At 44.7% G+C, this 19,402-nt stretch overlaps 1 protein-coding gene across 1 annotated transcript in view; it reads left to right on the top strand.

Moving 5' to 3' along the window:
• Positions 1-19,402, top strand: part of FHL1 (four and a half LIM domains 1) — an 85,314-nt gene that overhangs the window by 14,273 nt on the left and 51,639 nt on the right. Inside the window, exon 2 of the mRNA XM_038748170.1 lies at positions 6,492-6,562. The gene's annotated coding sequence lies outside the window, so the exon portion shown is untranslated. The remainder of the gene's footprint in view (positions 1-6,491; positions 6,563-19,402) is intronic.

Genomic DNA, 19,402 nt, shown 5'->3' with positions numbered 1-19,402 from the left:
TCAGCAACTCTGATGTGCAGGCCCTTAAATTGCCTGGCCCAGTGCTAGATGTAATATTGATTTACAAACTTTAGATTAGTACCCTCTTTTATATCTCTCTGCAGTGCCAGAGTGAAAGTGTGGCAACGGCTACTGGCCATGGGAGTATTGCTAGAGGGGGTGGAGTTTTGCCTATATTAATAATAATAATAATGATGGCATTTATTAAGCGCTTACTATGTGCAAAGCATTGTTCTAAGCGCTGGGGGGGATACAAGGTGATCAGGTTGTCCCACGGGGGGCTCACAGTCAACCCCCATTTTACAGATGAGGTACCTGAGGCCCAGAGAAGTTAAGTGGCTTGCCCAAGGTCACACAGCTGACAATTGGTGGAGCCGGGATTTGAACCCACGACCACTGACTCCAAAGCCCGGGCTCTTTCCACTGAGCCACGCTGCTTCTCATATATTGCTGGCAATCCATTGAAAGCTGTGGCTTGCCAATTGTGATTCACAACCCACTAAATTGTGGATTGTAAATTGTGGATAGAGAATCAAATAGAAGCAGCGTGGCCCCGTGGAAAGAGCAGGGGCTTGGGAGTCAGAGGTCATGGGTTCTAATCCCGGTTCCACCACTTGTCAGCCGTGTGACTATGGGCAAGTCACTTTACTTCTCTGAGCCTCAGTTACCTTAGCTATAAAATGAGGATTAAGATTGTGAGCCCCACGTGGGACAACGTTGTATCCCCCCAGCACTTAGAACAGTGCTTTGCACATAGTAAGCACTTAACAAATGCCATCATCATTATTATTATTAAATTGTAAACTCCCTGAAGGAAGGAAATGTTTACCAACTCTGTTGCCTTCTCCGAAGCATTTACCATAGTGCTCCGCACACAGTAAGTGCTCAGTAAATACCATTGCTTGGCCCTTGCTCCTCCTCTCTCCTTTGCCGCCTCCCCAGTTATTCTCCAGTTTTTCCGCTTCATTGCTGGGGGAGTCTTGACCCAATGCTCAGAAAGGAGGAAAAATAGAGAACACTTATGCAGCGGAGATTCTCCATTTTAGTCATGCAAATTGAACATAAAGATTACATGGAATTCAGTGCATTTAAAATACACATCAGCATGTTGCTCTCTAAAGCACACGGTGGGTGAAAGTCCAAAGGAGTTGTGTTTGTATAAAAAGTGAAATGAAACAATGAAGACACTTTTTCTTTGTCTGCATTGTTAGTCACTGAATAAATGAGGAAATTACTCCATGCCTGAGGGAGAGAGAGAGAGAGCACGAGCATGCCTTGAGGCAATGTAGTTTCCTCCTGTTCCTCAGTAGCACTTAAAATTAATGTTTAAATTTGAAAGCATTCTCCTCTCCAGTTTAAGTACCGTACATCATATTTTTAATAGACAGATACCTCCCTCACTTTTAAAAATCACAGCCCGTGGGATTTACGTGCTTCACACTGCTGAGCTCTGAAGATGTGAGGCCTGCCCATAAAAGATGGGTGTATTCTGCAAATTGCTGTGCATTACGAGAGCCAAGAAAAAGGCGGTTTGCAATACATTTTTGTCAACATTTCAGTGTTTGTAGAAAGCAGATGGAGAGCCAGCTATTTGTAGAGAATTTCCACCTGTGTCCTTACCCAAAGCCCATGCAGGGAGTAGTCAACAAACTGCCTGGTATCTAGAATTCATAACTGAGTTCCATAAGCTATTTATTGTCTTTAATGTGTCAGTGGTAGAACAGCAGGACATTAAAGACAGGGTTATACACAGGTTTGGATTAGCAAGATCGTGGAAAAGTTTTGAGTTTTTCACTTCACTGACAGTATACATAGACGATTTGGTCCAAAGTTTGTAAAAAGGTGTCTGAGTTTTTTCAGTTAATGCATTTGATAATGCATTTTGTTGTAGGATGATTCAGAGATTGAGTTTTTAGGGACACCTGGGCCAAGAATTAGTTGTACAATTAATTCCATTGTTTACACCTGGATTGCAAGTGGCTCCTTGGGGGCGTAGTCTATTACTTACAAATTAATTATGCCACCAGATGCTTAAATTGTGGGTACCACCAGAGCCTATTGTAAAAGTCATTTAAAAATATGCCCCAAGTGGTAGGAGGTGTTTGATTCATTTAATCCATATCTGTGCAAGGACTATTTCAGCTAATTCGATACAATTTCTTTCTGCACTTTTAAGATAAAATACTTGGTGCAGGCCTCTGACTCCCAAGTGCTTAGTACAGTCCTCTGGAAGTGCTCCATAAGACCGCATTATCTCTTAAAAAACTGGCCACGACAGAATAACCCCCAGAAACTGCTCATTATTCCATTTTATTCAAAAAAGGCTTTAAAAATATGTAGTTTTAAACACCTGTGGCATAGAATCTTGCCAAAGATCTTTTGAGAACCTTAAGATGTTATGTCTACTGGTTAATGGTACCCACAAACTTGCTGACTCTTTCAAGTATCTCAGATTAGTGAAGCATGATTATCATAGTGATCGGATTCTTTCCCCACAATAATTATCGTACTCATTAAGCACTTACTAATTGCCAACCCCCCTGAGGATCACACCTGGAGAGTTTCCAGGACTTTACCAGTCTTTTCTCTGGGAGGGAGAGTCAAGCAGAGGCATATGCTTACCGTCTTACCTCCTTCCCTTCCCCACAGCACCTGTATATATGTATATATGGTTGTACATATTTATTACTCTATTTATTTATTTTACTTGTACATTTCTATCCCACTTATTTTATTTTGTTGGTATGTTTGGTTCTGTTCTCTGTCTCCCCCTTTTAGACTGTGAGCCCACTGTTGGGTAGGGACTGTCTCTATGTGATGCCAATTTGTACTTCCCAAGCGCTTAGTACAGTGCTCTGCACATAGTAAGCGCTCAATAAATACGATTGATTGATTGATTGATTGATATGCATTCTTAGCTTGAACTGTGGCTTGCGAGTGGAAAGCAATCTGTTACAAGTCAAAACTCACCTTTGCTGGGCAGCAGCGGCATGGGAGACTCAAATTTACTGCATGGAAGGAGGCAGCAATGGTAAACCACTTCCATATTTTTACCAAGAAAACTCTTTGGATACACTACCAGAAAAACTGCAGAGGGAGGTGGGACGCTCTGAGAGAAAGGTGTTCATGGAGTCCTCTGGATCGAAAACGACCCGACAGCAAGAGACAAGACAATTGCCAAGGAATTTAATATGTTCCTTGAAAATTTAACATTTAATATGTTCCTTTAAAATATGGGTGTATTGTGATCCATTGGATTGCGGGATACGTTTTCCCAGTGATTTAAAATGTAATTTGTTAGTTTCCCTATTCGAGAGCCGTGTCCCACTGGATGACTGAGCCCTATCTGTAAATAAAAAATAATCACACCGTAAGTCACTCCCCTCCACATCTCCCTAGCCTACCACCACCCTATCTACCCAGTGTTTTTTTGTTTTTTAACCTGGGACTTGTATAGCTTCTGCTGCCAGCATCACAGCTTCACAGCATAAAGGGGACAGTGCTTAGTGCTTAGTACAGTGCTTATTGTGCTTATAATATTAATATTAATAATAATTATTATTAATTAATTTTATTAATTAATTATTAATTATTACTATTAATACAATAATATTATTGTGCTTATTACTGCTTAGTACAGTATTAAGCGCTTAGTACAGTGCTCTGCACACAGTAAGCACTCAATAAATATGATTGATGACTGGAAAGTGTTGGTGAGTCCCTAATGGGACCCAGATGGCCAGATACTTGAGTCCTGACCCTGCCTCAATGCTCCAAACAGCGATAAGCTGTTAATAATAATAATGGTGTTTGTTAAGCACTTACTATGTGCCAAGCACTGTTCTAAGTGCTGGGGGAGATACAAGTTTATTAGGTTGTCCCAAGTGAGGCTCACAGTCTAAATCCCCATTTTACAGATGAGGTAACTGAGACGTTAAGTCACCCAGCTGACAATTGGCAGAGTGGGATTTGAACCCATGACCTCTGACTTCAAAGCCCGTGCTCTTTCCACTGAGCCAAGCCGCTTCTCTACAAGGTAATCAGGTTGTCCCATGTGAGATTCACAGTTTTAATCCCCATTTTACAGGCGAGATTAGACTGTGAGCCCACTGTTGGGTAGGGACTGTCTCTATATGTTGCCAATTTGTACTTCCCAAGCGCTTAGTACAGTGCTCTGCACACAGTAAGCGCTCAATAAATAAGATTGATGATCATGATGAGGCACTGAGAAATTAAGTGGCTTGCCCAAGGTCACAGAGCAGACAAGGGGCAGAGCCGGGATTAGAACCCATGATCTCTGACCCGCAAGCCTGTGCTCTTTCCACTAAATCATGCTGCTTCTCCAGTCTTCTCAGTCTTATCCACTAGACAGCTGTGCTGTATATATGTATATATGTTTGTACATACTTATTACTCTATTTATTTTACTTGTACATATCTATTCTATTTATTTTATTTTGTTAGTATGTTTGGTTTTGTTCTCTGTCTCCCCCTTTTAGACAGTGAGCCCACTGTTGGGTAGGGACCGTCTCTATATGTTGCCGAGTTGTACTTCCCAAGCGCTTAGTACAGTGCTCTGCACACAGTAAGCGCTCAATAAATATGATTGAATGAATGAATGGTATAATTTAATTGTTCCACGGGCCTGGGAGCCAGAGGGCGTGGGTTCTAATCCCAGCTCTGCCACTTGCGTCCTGTGTGAACTTGGGCAAGTCACTTCACTTCTCTGTGCCTCAGTTTCTTCAATTGTAAAATGTGAGTTCAGTACCTGTTCTGCTTCCTACTTGACTGTGAGCCTCCGTGGGGGCAGGGACTATGTCTCACCTGATTAACTTGTGTCTACCCAGTGCTTAGAACATTGCTTGACACATTTTTTAGAAAAAAAATACTGTTCTGTCACTGTAGTGCTCTCTGTGATGTATGAAAAGTCGAAACCTGTTACCCAGGTTCAGCATTTTCATTCATTCCCACCAGTTGTTCTGTGCATTCTCGATACAGTATGAGCTCATTGTGGGCAGGGAATGTGTCTGCTTATTGTTGTCTCCTACTCTCCCAAGCACTCAGTAAATACAATTGAATGAATGAATGAATGATCCTTTTTTACACATTCCCCTTGGTGAATGAATGCGTCTTGTGTGAACTTGGCAGGTCACTTCACTTCTCTGTGCCTCAGTTTCTTCAATTGTAAAATGTGGGTTCAGTACCTGTTCTCCTTCCTACTTGACTGTGAGCCTCCATGTGGGGCAGGGACTATGTCACCCAGGTATGTGGTGGGGAAGACCAAAGGAGCCATATGAAGTGCAAGCAATAGTCCCATCATGATTTAATATAGTGAGCCTGAAGGAAGATAGGAGAGTGTTTTTATTTTTTTTTTCCTTGTGGGCCTACCTGTTAGAATTAAGGCCATTTAGCAAGCTGTAAGCCCTCCAGCGCATAATTCAAATTTGTGCCATTTGTCATTTTGCTCTATTCTCCCAGTCAGAATTCTCATTTTGCACTTTGCCTCATTTCAGCAGAAATTGCATTCTCCTCGGAACGAACTCTAAAAATGTCAAAATAAGTACCTCTTGTGTGTGTGTGTGTGTGTGTTTCATTTGGGGACGTCGCATGCTTCTGAGGTGAGCCCCGCATGAGACAAGGACTGTGTCAACCCGATTTGCTTGTATCCACAGTGCCTGGCACACAGTAACCGCTTAATAGATACCACAATGCCCACATATTCTTGGATTCCAACTTCAGTTATTCTTTCCTGGTAAACGAAAGCAGGCTGGTGGGGGCCCCTAATGATCTAGGCATTTTAGTGGCATTCATTCAATCGTATTTATTGAGCGTTTACTGTGTGCAGAGCACTGTACTAAGCGCTTGGCATTCAGTTTGCCTGTTAGTGCAGGGAGAAGGACAGACAACACCTGCTTTCTAAATTCTGTGGTGTATTCTGTTTTCCCAGAGGCTCCAAACCGAGATGTTCCCGTTGTAGAATGAAGATAACGGAAATATTTTGCATGACACCCCATTGCTATAGAAACCTCTCTAAATATTACTCTCTTGAGTGCTATAGTTTATTCGTCTGGATCTCTTGGGGCAATATAGGCCATATTTTTTTTTTGGCGTTACAGGAAAAAAAAAAAACCCTCCTAATAAATCTCTTCTAAAGGACTGAGTCATTTGTTTTGGTTACCAAGGTGATTGCCAAATGTAAATTTCAAACCGAAATAGGCCATGAGCTCATCCCCCTAACAATGCTCAGTCGGTTGAGCTAATCCAGCCGATAACAGAGAGAGCCAGACTGCGGCCAGTGGTAATGTTGTATGATAAACAGACATTTGAAGAAATATGAAAAGCATTTTGGCAGCTTACTTCAACCTCAGGGGCTGTAAATTCAGTGTAGTGGAGAGCCATTTCAGAGGAAGCCTAGGTTTCATTCGGAAGTTGCTCCTAAATTCTCTTTAAAAAGGATTAACTTTCCTTCCCCGTGTTTCTTTCTCGCACAGGGATTTTTGAAGTTGCGTACCCACGACCAGCCCTCCTGGACCTGTTCTTCACCTGTCCCATCCCACTGGAGGTGAGTCTCTCTCTTTGTTGCAGGTTCTCGGGCTGAACTCCAAACTTTCCCCTGGTGAGTTTGATGGAGGAAGTGTATAAATAGCTACATTTGCCCAGTGAGTTCATTTGAAGTGACCCATCCCAGTAATACGACCACCCCGAATAATAATAATAGCATTTATTAAGCACTTACTATGTGCCAGGCACTGTTCTAAGCGCTGGGGAGGTTACAAGGTGATCAGGTTGTCCCATGGGGGGCTCACAGTCTTCATCCCCATTTTACAGATGAGGTCACTGAGGCACAGAGAAGTGAAGCGACTTGCCCAAAGTCACACAGCTGACAATTGGCAGAGCGGGGGTTTGAACCCATGACCTCTGACTCCAAAGCCCGGGGGCTCTATCCACTGAGCCAAGTGAATAGCTCTTTTCTCTGAGACCTTTCCTTTCATTTCATGCACAGTAAACAGCAAACCATTCATTCAATCATATTTACTGAGCGCCTACTGTGTGCAGAACACTGTACTAAGCGCTTGGGAAGTACAAATCGGCAACATATAGAGATGGTCCCCACCCAACAACGGACTCACAGTCTAGAAGGGGGAGACAGACAACAAAACAAGTAGACGGGTGACAATACCATCAGAATAAATAGAATTATAGCTATATGCACATCATTAATAAAATAAATACAGTAATAAATATGTACAAATATACACAAGTGCTGTGGGGAGGGGAAGGGCAGAGGGAGGAGAGGAAAAGGGGGTGCTCAGTCTGGGAAGGCCTCCTGGAGGAGGTGAGCTCTCAGTAGGACTTTGAAGGGAGGAAGAGAGGTAGTTTGGCGGATGTGTGGAGGGAGGGTATTCCAGGCCAGAGGTAGGACATGGCACGAGGGAGGCAAGATAGAGGCAGGTGGGACAGGCAAGAACGAGGCCCAGTGAGGAGGTTAGCGGCAGAGGAGCGGAGTGTGTGGGCTGCGCTGTAGAAGGAGAGAAGGGAGGCGAGGTAGGAGGGGGTGAGGTGATGGAGCGCTTTGAAGCCATGAGTGAGGTATTAGGAAAGGTATTTTTCCAGTAACGATCTGCTCATTTCCCACTGTGAACAGTAGAGAGCAGAGTCACCTCATGGGATGAATTAAGGAGTACTCAATAGGGAGCTTAATAATAATAAATAAATAATAATGGCATTTATTAAGCGCTTACTATGTGCACAGCACTGTTCTAAGCGCTGGGGAGGTTACAAGGTGATCAGGTTGTCCCACAGGGGGCTCACACTCTTTACCCCCATTTTACAGATGAGGGAACTGAGGCCCAGAGAAGTGAAGTGACTTGCCCAAAGTCACCCAGCTGACAAGTGGCGGAGCCGGGGTGTGAAGCCAGGACCTCTGACTCCAAAGCTCGGGCTCTTTCCACCGAGCCACGCTGCTTCTCCGATTGTCATTCCGGTTGACACTTGAGTGGATGAAGCGGGTGGAGTGGGGGCAGGTTTGGAGTATAGGGTTTTAACCAAGCAGTATGTTGTTTCCCTATAGCACATTTTCATTATGCGATTTGGGCCGAGTGTTCTCGAAGAACTGGGAAAACAGGATTGAATTAGAAGTATGGCATAGTGGAAAGAGCAGGAGTCTGGGAGACAAAAGACTGGGTTCCAATCCTGGCCGTGCCGCTTGCCTGCTGAGTGACCTTGGGCAAGTTACTTCACTTCCCAAGCGCTTAGTACAGTTCTCTGCACACAGTAAGCGCTCAATAAATTGATTGATTCTCTTTACCTCAGTTTCCTCAACTATAAAATGGAGATTCTGTATCTGTCCCCCTCTAGATTGTGGACCTCATGCGGGACCGGGACTGTGTTCAACCAGATTATCTTGTAGCTCTTCCAGTGCTTGGTACTTAGTGAGCACGTAACAAATAGCACAACTACTAGAATTAGGAAACACTCTTCCGAGAGTGCGTGCTTCTCCGAATAGAACGTGAGCCATAAGCCAGCTCAAGCAGATAGGATGTCAGTGTACACAGCATGTGGTGTCTGGCAAGGCACAAATACTACAACCGTGATTTTTGTCTCGTGCGAGGTTCTTTGAGAACACAGTTACAAGTTGTAGCAGAACTGGTCAGGTTGCCAGGGACTCTAAAACCTTTTCCTGACTGTCATGATTGTAGCTCTCTGTAATGATGTCTGCATGACCCAGATATTTCTTGTATTCAGATGTCAAAAATCCTGTGTTCTTATGCTAACATAGGCTTTGGGTCCAGGCACCCACTTCTGGGCCCACAGCAGGCCCAGAGTCATTAAATTTAGCCCGCTGTTGGGTAGGGACTGTCTCTATGTGTCCCAAGCGCTTAGTACAGTGCTCTGCACACAGTAAGCGCTCAATAAATATGATTGATTGGAAGGGGAGAGATCCTTCTGTGGGAGGAGGAGATGACATGTCCCTTTCCCTCCCAAATCCTGGAGCAGGGGAATAAGGGGTCAGAGGTGCCAACTAAAGAATGGTTGCAAGGATTGGTTCCCTAACTTCTACCTAATTTATAAACCAAAACTGGTACACCAGGAGTTCTCTTATCATGGGGTTTGAGATCTTGGTTTCATGTTAAGGAAAAACCCCATTATAGTGTTCTTTGATTCAGTGGGCATTGAGTTAAGGAGGGAAGATGCCACCATAACTGGGATTTGGGGAGGCAGATTTATTTTATCATGGTTGTGTCCACCTCTTACAGGATGTTGTAGATCCTTGCCACTCATTGAAATTTTATTGTATTTACTATAAAATTGCGAAAACACTAAGAAACACAAAGTACTGGCGGTTGGTACGGTAACCTCGTTCTTGCCTGTCCCGCCGTTGACCTCCGGCCCACATCCTCCCCCTGGCCTGGAATGCCCTCCCTCTGCCCATCCGCCAAACTAGCTCTCTTCCTCCCTTCAAAGCCCTACTGAGAGCTCACCTCCTCCAAGAGGCCTTCCCAGACTGAGCCCCCTTTTTCCTCTCCTCCTCCCCATACCCCCGCCCTACCTCCTTTCCCTCCCCGCAGCACCTGTATATATGTTTGTACAGATTTATTACTGTATTTATTTTACTTGCGCATATTTACTATTCTATTTATTTTGTGAATGATGTGCATCTAGCTTTAATTCTATTTGTTCCGACGACTTGACACCTGTCCACGTGTTTTGTTTTGTTGTCTGTCTCCCGCTTCTAGACTGTGAGTCCGTTGTTGGGTAGGGACTGTCTCTATATGTTGCCAACTTGTAATAATAATAATAATAATAATGGCATTTATTAAGCGCTTACTATGTGCCAAGCACTGTTCTAAGCACTGGGGAGGTTAACAAGGTGATCAGGTTGTCCCACGGGGGGCTCACAGTCTTCATCCCCATTTTCCAGATGAGGTAACTGAGGCCCAGAGAAGTTAAGTGACTTGCCCACAGTCACACAGCTGATAAGTGGTGGAGCCGGGATTTGAACCCATGACCTCTGACTCCAAAGCCCGGGCTCTTTCCACTGAGCCACGCTGCTTGTACTTCCCAAGCGCTTAGTACAGTGCTCTGCACACAGTAAGCGCTCAATAAATGCGATTGAATGAATGAATGAATGGAGGCAGGGAAATAGTAGTAATAGTTATAAATTAGGTACTTACTGTGGACTGAGCACTGTATTAAGCGCTGGGAAAGAGTAAACACATGGGAATTAGACACGGACCATTTCCCTTGAGGGGTGCTCAAGCTTTGTAGCAGCATCACCCCTTGACCAGAACTACACACCCAATCTACTTGTGCCAATTTGGGATTTGTGTAATATCGGAGCAGACTCGTGCTGTGGGCTGGCCGTTCCCTTATTGCATCGTTTTATATCCAGATCAAGTAATGAAAACACATATTTTTTTAATGGTCCTTGTTAAGGCTTACTTTACGGCAGGCACTGTACTAAATGCTTGGCACGGTACAAGGTTAGCTTGGACATAGTCCTTTGTCCCACATGGGACTCGCAGTCTTAAGTAGGAGGGATTTCATAAGCCATTGTGTGTGTGATTCTCAGAATGGCTTAATAAGGGTTGGGGTGGGGGAAAGTTCGTCCCCACTTTCTTGTGCAAACTAGGGCAAAAGCAAACACGAGAAACCAAAAATAAAACAAAGAGCAGCAATAAATTATCAACGGCCCAGTTGTCCTCTGTATACATCTTCCATACAGGTGAGGAAACTGAGGCCCAGAAAAGTGAACTGACTTGCCCAAGGTCACACAGCAGACAAGTGGTGGAACTGGGAGTAGAACACAGGTCTTCTGACGCCCAGGGTTTCTTCACTAAGCCATGCTGCTTTCCTGCATTACATGTAAACATGTAGAAACTACCCCTGTGATCAATCTGTGTTATTTATTGAGCACGTAGTGTGAGCAGAGCACTGTACTGAGCACTTGGGAAAGTACTATTCAGTAGAGTTGGTAGACCCCCTACCTGCCCATAAGGAGCTTACAGTCTAGGGGAATGGATTAAGAAGGCCCTAATGAACTTCATTTCATTGTCATAGCAATTCCTGTGGGTAGAGTGGGGTTGGGTTGCTGTGTCTCACATAGACTGTCTGCCTAGTTCAACACCAAAATTCAATTTTACGTCAATTGTTGAGTTATAATTACAAGTGGGATTTTTGATGTAAATATCCTGATATTTCAGGCTTGAGGAAATAAGTCGGTGGTTTTTATTGAGCAGTTACTGCAGGCAGAGCACTTTTCTAAGCGCTTGGGAGAGTACAATATAACAATAAGCAGACACGTTCCCTGCCCACAACGAGCTTTCAGTCTAGAGGAGGAGACAGACATTAATATAGATACATACTTCACAAGTATTTGCATAAATGCATCCCAGCTCTGCCAATTGTCAGCTGTGTGACTCCGGGCAAGTCACTTCACTTCTCTGTGCCTCGGTTCCCTCATCTGTAAAATGGGGATGAAGACCGTGAGCCCCCCGTGGGACAACCTAATCTCCTTGTAACCTCCCCAGTGCTTAGAACGTGCTTTGCACATAGTAAGCGCTTAATAAATGCCATTATTATTATTATTATTATTATTAATTTCCTAGACCCCACTTAAATAATGAGGGTAGGGGTCAGTGAAGCGGGATGGGGCGGAATATGTGACTTCATAACTTCTACTCTTAGGTTTTGTTGTTGGCTACTTTTGTCCTGATTTACCTCTTTAGCAGATGGGGGAACCTGGGAAAGTTGTTTCGAGGGGAGACTGACCGACCAAATAAGTTAATGGCGAGATGGGGAGTGGAATGCAAAGTCTCTTTCCTCAGGCTCCTCCGTGCCTGAAGTGTTCAGGCCACTGCCCAGTTCCATGTGGGCCAGTACAAACCCCACTTCAGTGGCCACCTCCAGGAATACAGCTGGGAGTTGTACGTAAATGCATTAAACGAGAACAGAATTAATCTGTGTATTTCACACTCCATTCTTTAATAAATCGCTGAGTGGATGGATCAAACGATTCAGCCGAGCACACGACTCTGGCGTGAAGATGTTGCTTTTTAAAGCGTTTAAGCAATTGTGTGTTTTTATGCTCAGCTCTTTGATGTTTGCTACATTATTGATGGTAAACTTTACAATGCAAGCTGCTTGAAATCCTCCATTTGGCTGGCCTCTATCTTCAGAATCCTTTGGAAAACGGAGTTCAGCATAACAGAATCCATGGTTTGGTTCAAAGTGGATTCTGTCACCTATGCGTACCAAGTCAGCAATAATGCTATTAATTAAGTACATAGTGCAAGGGATCAGCTGTACTGAGAATCATTTTATTACTGGTTTGGGAGAGGGCTCACCAGCAGCCAGACTGGCATTTGCTTTTGCATGGCGAGATGAAGACTTACCGTGCTCCACCCTCAGTATTAGGCTACACTGCTACTCCTCCTGATCCAATGTGTAGTGAGAAGTGGGTGTAAGATTCCAGGTGTGCAGGATTAAAGAATTTTTGCATTAAGATTAAACAGCTAGGTGTTTAGAGGGATCTGGATGGGGGAATCTCTCTGGACCTACAGAAGAGAGAGGTTTTTTTTCCAGCATGCTCCCTATTTAAGTGATATGAGCTTGACAGAAGGTCAGATGTAACCCAGCAGGTTAATGAATTGAGCAGTTTAATAATATTTATTGAGCCCATATCCTGTAATAATTAGGGTATTTGTTAACTGTTTACTATGTGCTGAGCACTGTTCTAAGCGCTGGAGTAGGCTCACTCTCCTACTCTCTCCTCGACCCCCTCCAATCTGGCTTCCGTCCCCTACATTCCGCGGAAACTGCCCTCTCAAAGGTCACCAACGACCTCCTGCTTGCCAAATCCAACGGCTCCTACTCTACCCAAATCCTCCTTGACCTCTCAGCTGCCTTCGACACTGTGGACCACCCCTTCTCCTCAACACGCTATCCAACCTTGGCTTCACAGACTCCGTCCTCTCCTGGTTCTCCTCTTATCTCTCCGGCCGTTCATTCTCAGTCTCCTTTTTGGGCTCCTCCTCCCCCTCCCATCCCCTTACTGTAGCGATTCCTCAAGGGTCAGTTCTTGGTCCCCTTCTGTTCTCTATCTACACTCACTCCCTTGGTGAATTCATTCGCTCCCACAGCTTTATCATCTACATCTATCATAGACACCCAAATCTACATCTCTGCCCCTGCTCTCTCTCCCTCCCTCCAGGCTCATATCTCCTCCTGACTTCAGGACATCTCCATCTGGATGTCTGCCTGCCATCTAAAGCTCAATATGTCCAAGACTAAACTCCTTATCTTCCTTCCCAAACTCTGCCTTCTCCCTGACTTTCCCGTCACTGTTGACAGCACTACCATCATTCCCGTCTCACAAGCCGGCAGCCTTGGTGTCATCCTCGACTCCGCTCTCTCATTCACCCCTCACATCCAATCCGTCACCAAAACCTGCCAGTCTCACCTCCACAACATTGCCAATATCTGCCCTTTCCTCTCCATCCAAACTGCTACCCTGCTGGTTCAGTCTCTCATCCTATCCCGACTGGATTACTGCATCAGCCTCCTCTCTGATCTCCCATCCTCCTGTCTCTCCCCACTTCAGTCTGTACTTCACGCTGCTGCCTGGATCCTCTTTGTGCAGAAATGCTCTGGGCATTTTACTCCCCTCCTTAAAAATCTCCAATCAACCTACGCATCAGGCAAAAACTCCTCACTCTTGGCTTCAAGGCTGTCCATCACCTCGCCCCCTCCTACCTCACCTCTCTTCTCTCCTTCTACAGCCCAGCCCACACCCTCCTCTCTTCTGCCGCTAATCTCCTCACCGTGCCTCGTTCTCGCCTGTCCCACCATCGACCCCCAGCCCACGTCCTCCCCCAGGCCTGGAATACCCTCCCTCTGCATATCCGCCAAGCTAGCTCTCTTCCTCCCTTCAAAGCCCTACTGAGAACTCACCTCCTCCAGGAGGCCTTCCCAGACTGAGACCCCTCCTTCCTCTCTCCCTCCTCCCCCTCCCCATCCCCCCCGCCTTACCTCCTTCCCCTCCCCACAGCACCTGTAGATATGAATATATGTTTGTACATATTTATTACTCTATTTTACTTGTACATATTTATTCTATTTATTTTATTTTGTCAATATGTTTTGTTTTGTTGTCTGTCTCCCCCTTCTAGACTGTGAGCCCGCTGTTCTATAGGGACCATCTCTATATGTTGTCAACTTGTACTTCCCAAGCGCTTAGTACAGTGCTCTGCACACAGTAAGCACTCAGTAAATACGATTGAATGAATGAATATGAGGTAATCAGATTGTTCCACTTGGGGTTCTCAGTTTTAATCTCCATTTTACAGATGAGGTATCTGAGGCACAGAGAAGTTAAGCTGCTTGCCCAGGGTCACACAGCAGACAAGTGGCAGAGCCAGGATTAGAACCCACATCCTTGGACTCCCTAGCCTGTGTTCTTTCCACTAAACCATGCTGCTTCCCCACTGTGCCACCCACTGTGTCAATATACGGTAAACGGATTGGATACCACAAGGAACTCATAGTCTGGTAGTAGTAATAGTGTTTATTAAGTACATATTGGGTGCCGAGCACTGTACTGAGTGCTGGGAAGGAGTATTCAGACAGGAATTAGGCACCGACCCTGTCTCTCGAAGGGACTCACGATCTATGAGTAAAGGTGGAAGAAAGGACTTAGACACATCGAGCGCAATGAAACAAAACATTAAAACAGCATAAGAGACAAAGCCAAGTGCTCAGTACAAAAAACTAAAAACAAAAGTCAGTAGGGCGCTGTGGTTGGAGGAGCAGAATTTGTCTCTATATGTTGCCAACTTGTACTTCCCAAGCGCTTAGTACAGTGCTCTGCACACAGTAAGCGCTCAATAAATACGATTGATTGATTGATTGAGTGGGCTCTGATGGTCCCAAGGCAGTGGCCCAGGAAACTTTGGTATTAGAGCAGAGGGGTTGGTTATGTGTGTTTTATGAAGGGTTTACTTCAGCACTAGCTTTTGTCCCTTAACTATCATTCATTCAGTCATATTTATTGAGCGCTTACTGTGCGCAAAGCACTGTACTACTACTACTACTACTAATAATAATAATAATGATGGGATTTATTAAGCGCTTACTATGTGCAAAGCACTGTTCTAAGCGCTGGGGAGGTTACAAGGTGATCAGGTTGTCCCACGCAGGGCTCACGGTCTTCATCCCCATTTTACAGGTAACTGAGGCGCAGAGAAGTGTCTTGCCCAAAGTCACACAGCTGACAACTGACAGAGCCGGGATTTGAACCCATGACCTCTGACTCCAAAGCCCGGGATCTTTTCCACTGAGCCACGCTGCTTCTCTAAAAATTTAATAATGGCGTTTATTAAGCGCTTACTATGTGCAAAGCACTGTTCTAAGCGCTGGGGAGGTTACAAGGTGATCAGGTTGTCCCACGGGGGACTCACCGTCTTCATCCCCATTTTCCAGATGAGGGAACTGAGGCCCAGAGAAGTGAAGTGACTTGCCCAAAGTCACCCAGCTGACAAGTGGCGGAGCCGGGATTTGAACCCATGACCTCTGACTCCAAAGCCCGGGCTCTTTCCACTGAGCCACGCTGCTTCTCTGCAATAATGATGGTATTTGTTAAGCGCTTACTATGTGCAAAGCACTGTTCTAAGCGCTTGGGAGTGTAGCAGCGTGGCTCAGTGGAAAAAGTACGGGCTTTGGAGTCAGAGGTCACGGGTTCAAATCTTGCTCCGCCAATTGTCAGGTATGTGACTTTGGGCAAGTCACTTAACGTCTCTGTGCCTCAGCTCCCTCATCTGTAAAATGGGGATTAAGACTGTTGAGCCCCACGTGGGACAACCTGATCACCTCGTAGCCTCCCAGTGCTTAGAACAGTGCTTTGCACATAGTAATCGCTTAACAAATACACCGTTATTATTATTACTATTACAGTACAACAACAGACACATTCCCTGCCCACAGTGAGCTCACAGTCTAGAGGGGGAGACAGACATTAATATAAATAAATTACAGCTATATACATATGTGCCGCGGGGATGGGAGGGAGGATGAATGAAGGGAGCAAGTCTGGGTGACACAAGGGAGTGGGAGGAGAGGAGGGCTTAGTCAGGGAAGGCTTCATAGAGGAGATGTTTGTTCCCTATTGGAAGTAAACATTTTTCTTTTATCATCATCATCAATTGTATTTATTGAGTGCTTACTGTGTGCAGAGCACTGTACTAAGCGCTGGGGAAGTACAAATTGGCAACATCTAGAGACAGTCCCTACCCAACAGTGGGCTCACAGTCTAAAAGGGGGAGACAAAACCAAACATACTAACAAAATAAAATAAATAGAATAGATATGTACAAGTAAAATAGAGTAATAAATATGTACAACCATATATACATATATCCAGGTGCTGTGGGGAAGGGAAGCAGGTAAGATGGGGGGGATGGAGATGGGGACGAGGGGGAGAGGAAGGAAGGGGCTCAGTCTGGGAAGGCCTCCTGGAGGAGGTGAGCTCTCAGTAGGGCCTTGAAGGGAGGAAGAGAGCGAGCTTGGCGGATGGGCGGAGGGAGGGCATTCATTCATTTAGCGCTTTTCCTTTCTTAAAATTTGCTTTCTTCTAGCTTGAGCGCTATAGCTTTTTCCTGTGTCTGTCACTGCGTTGGGTGGACCCATTTTTGTTGGCTTCAGGGGGACCAAGAAGAGAAGGGCTTCACCGGAGTCTTTTTCCCGTAGCCCGATTGGATGAGCTTTCCCACGGCTTTCCAGTCTGCAGAAGTTGGTTTCCTCGGGCTTGAGGTCCATTGCATTTGTGACAGCAGACATGGGGGAGGGGGAGCCGGAATTAGAACCCATGACCTCTGCCTCTGCCTATTCTATTTATTAGTATGTTTGGTTTTGTTCTCTGTCTCCCCCTTTTAGACTGTGAGCCCACTGTTGGGTAGGGACCGTCTCTATATGTTGCCAAGTTGTACTTCCCAAGCGCTTAGTACAGCGCTGTGCACATAGTAAGCGCTCAATAAATACGATTGATGATGATGATTGCATTTAGACAAGGAAATTGCAAAATAGTCCTGGAGTAGCGGGAGAGAGCTAGATGAGCTGTGTGGTAGATTTACCAGCTTTACTGGTTTTCCCCTCCTTGGTTCACAGAGAGCAATGACTTTTTGTTAGCGTAATTCTTTCCCTTATGCACATTCACTTCCCAGATTTTCTTCCTTGCCCCTTCTACCTGTTCTTTGGGAGGTGGAAGATTATCTTACATTGGTACTTGATTTTTGCATTTTTAAAATACCCATCTAGATCCACCATTTTCGGAATTGGTATAGAGAGGCAGTGTGGCTCAGTGGAAAGAGCACGGGCTTGGGAGGCATCATCATCATCATCAATCGTATTTATTGAGCACTTACTGTGGGCAGAGCACTGGACTAAGCGCTTGGGAAGTACAAGTTGGCAACATATAGAGACGGTCCCTCCCCAACAGTGGGCTCACAGTCTAAAAGGGGGAGACAGAGAACAAAACCAAACATACTAATAAAATAAATAGAATAGGCAGAGGCAGAGGTCATGGGTTCTAATTCCGGCTCCCCCCCATGTCTGCTGTCACAACTTCTCTGAGCCTCAGTTCCCTCATCTGTAAAATGGGGATTAAGACTGTGAGCCCCACATGGGACAACGTGATCACCTTGTATCCTCCCCAGCGCTTAGAACAGTGCTTTGCACATAGTACGTGCTTAACAAATCCCATTATTATTATTATTATTATGAAATCCCCATATATTAAAGCTATCCCTCTGTGTCTCACTTGGTCTGCCACTAATTTTTCAATTTATTTATTCCCGGAGCATGGTAGGAACACATATTCCATATTGGGCGTGTATTTGCACTGCTGTAAAGTTAGTGAGAACTGCAGGAAATAATTTTTATTCAATTCAGTACAGTTTTTGTGGGCCGTTGGAATTGTCTCCATGAGCCATTCCAGACTATGTAGTTTAATTCATCCAGATTTTCAAATTCCAACTTTAGAAGTCACAGATTTCTCCCACTTGCTCCTTTTTAAGGAAAATGCTCCTTTTAGAATCGTTCGTTTGGATTTTTTATGGCACTTGTTAAACAATTACTGTGACAGACACTGTACCAAACGCCGGGATAGATACAGGCTAATCAGGTTGGACACAGTCCGTGTTCCATGTGGAGCTCACAGTCTTGATCCTCATTTACAGATGAGGTAACTGAAGCACAGAAAAGTTAAGTGACTTTCCCGAGGTCGCACAGCAGACAGGTAGCAGAGCTAGGATTAGAACCCAGGTCCTTCTGACTCCCAAGCCCGTGCTCTATACAATAGGTGACGCTGCTTCTCACATGCTCCTTACTTGGAAATGAGATGCTTGGGAACACCTTTGCTTTGGGAATGACTAGATGGATTGATAAGACTGCCACAATCAAAGGATATTGGGCCTTGGTTACCTTAGTTCAACTACATTTTAAAATTTCTTTTCTTTCCTGTATTTAGGAAATTATAGTTACTTTCATTCATTCATTCATTCATTCAATCGTATTTATTGAGCACTTACTGTGTGCAGAGCACTGTACTAAGCGCTTGGGAAGTCCAAGTTGGCAACATAGTGAGACGGTCCCTACCCAACAGCGGGCTCACAGTCTAGAAGGGGGAGACAGAAAACAAAACAAAACATATTAACAAAATAAAATAAATAGAATGAATATGTACAAATAAAATAAATAGAGCAATAAATACATACAAACATATATACATATATGTATATATACGTATATGATCACCTTGTATCCGCCCCAGCAATTACAACAGGGCTTCGCACATGCACAGAGAAGCAGCGTGGCTCAGTGGAAAGAGCACGGGCGTTGGAGTCAGAGGTCATGGGTTCGAATTTCGGCTCCTCCACATGTCTGCTATGTGACCTTGGGCAAGTCACTTAACTTCTCTGAGCCTCAGTTACCTCATCTGTAAAATGGGGATTAAGACTGTGAGCCCCACGTGGGGCAACCTGATCACCTTGTATCCCCCCCAGCGCTTAGAACAGTGCTCTGCACATAGTAAGCGCTTAACAAATGCCAACATTATTATTATTAAGCTAAGCGCTTAACAAATGCCATCATTATTATTATTATGATCCGAGGGGATAATACGCTTACTGTGTGCAGAGCACTGTAGTAAGCGCTTGGGAAGTCCAAGCACTTACTTAAAGTGAAACTATGCCAAGATTGTATGCCGTTTGTTTAATTTAAAACCAATATGCTGGGTTAGATGATCTCAGTGAATTATCAGTTCACAGCTGCTTTGATCTTTTCTAGGAACAGCTCACGTGTGTGAGTTTTCCAGTACCAAACAAGAGTCAGTTAATCATCAGTTACATAA

Source organism: Tachyglossus aculeatus, chromosome 6 (genome assembly GCF_015852505.1).
Source record: "Tachyglossus aculeatus isolate mTacAcu1 chromosome 6, mTacAcu1.pri, whole genome shotgun sequence".
NCBI classification, from domain to species: domain Eukaryota; kingdom Metazoa; phylum Chordata; class Mammalia; order Monotremata; family Tachyglossidae; genus Tachyglossus; species Tachyglossus aculeatus.
The sequence above is the reverse complement of the archived record's forward strand: the minus strand, read 5'-3'. Positions and strand labels throughout refer to the sequence as shown.